The sequence below is a fragment of the Mandrillus leucophaeus genome, unplaced genomic scaffold, assembly GCF_000951045.1.
Source record: "Mandrillus leucophaeus isolate KB7577 unplaced genomic scaffold, Mleu.le_1.0 Scaffold99, whole genome shotgun sequence".
NCBI lineage: Eukaryota > Metazoa > Chordata > Mammalia > Primates > Cercopithecidae > Mandrillus > Mandrillus leucophaeus.
The window spans coordinates 1,064,656-1,065,871 of NW_012110807.1; positions in this window are offsets into that span (position 1 = coordinate 1,064,656).

The window sequence follows — 1,216 nt, forward strand, 5'->3', positions numbered from 1 at the left end:
AACCACAAGAGAACTACAGATCCACATCCCACGTGAATATAGACACAAATCTCTGGCAAAATTTCAGCAAATTACATCCAGCAATACCAAATGGTATTTTTCCTGTGAATATAAAATTGGTTTAACATTCAAAAATCAATTAATATAATTCATTGTATTAACAGAATACAGGAGAAAACTTCTCAAAGGATGTTGAGAAATATTTGACAAAATTCGACTCCTAATTTTGAGAGAAATATATACATATGCAAAAAAAATTAACCACAGTAATAAGTTCACACAAGATCTAGTGGTTTATTTTTAATTTTTTTGAGACAGAATCTTGCTCTTTTGCCCAGGCTGGAGTGCAGTGGTATGATCTCAACTCACTGCAACCTCTTCCTCCCAGGTTCAAGCGATTCTTGTGCCTCAGCCTGCTGAGTAGCTGGAATTACAATTGTGTGCCACCGAACCTGGCTAATTTTTGTATTTTTAGCTTCGCCATGTTGCCAGGCTGGTCTCTAACTCCTGACCTCAAGCACCTTGGCCTCCCAAAGCGCTGGGATTACAGGTATGAGCCACTACGCCTGGGATCTGGTTGTTTAAAAAGGAGCCTGGAACCTGTCCCTCTTCTCTTGCTCCCTCTCTTGCCATGTGATACAACCTTCCGTATCCCGCTTCACCTTCTACAGTAATTGGAAGCTTCCAGGAGTCATGATTGGAAGCCTCCTGAGGTCTCACCAGGAGCAGATCCCAGCACTATGCTTCCTGTAGAGCCTGCATAAACCAAAATAAACCTCTTTTCTTTATAAATAATCTCAGACAACCCTTTATAGCAATGGTAATGGACTAACTCAGATGACAATTCTCTTCAAATGAATCCGTTGTTCTAATGCAATTCCAATGAAATTGTAGCAGACTTTTTGAAGAAATAATTTGTTTAAAAAATTTATATGGGCCAGGCACAGTGTCTTATGCCTATAATCCCAGCACTTTGGGAAGTGGTGGAGGCTGAGGTCAGGAGTTCGAGACTAGCCTGCCCAACATGGCAAAACCCCATCTCTACTAAAAGTACAAAAATTAGGCGGAGGAGGTGGGGGGCATCCGTAATCCCAGCTACTCAGGAGGCTGAGGCAAGAGAATCGCTTGAACCTGGAAGGCGGAGGTTGCAGTGAGCCGAGATCGTGCCATTGCACTCCAGTCTAGGTGACAAGAGTGAGACTCCGTCTCAAAAAAA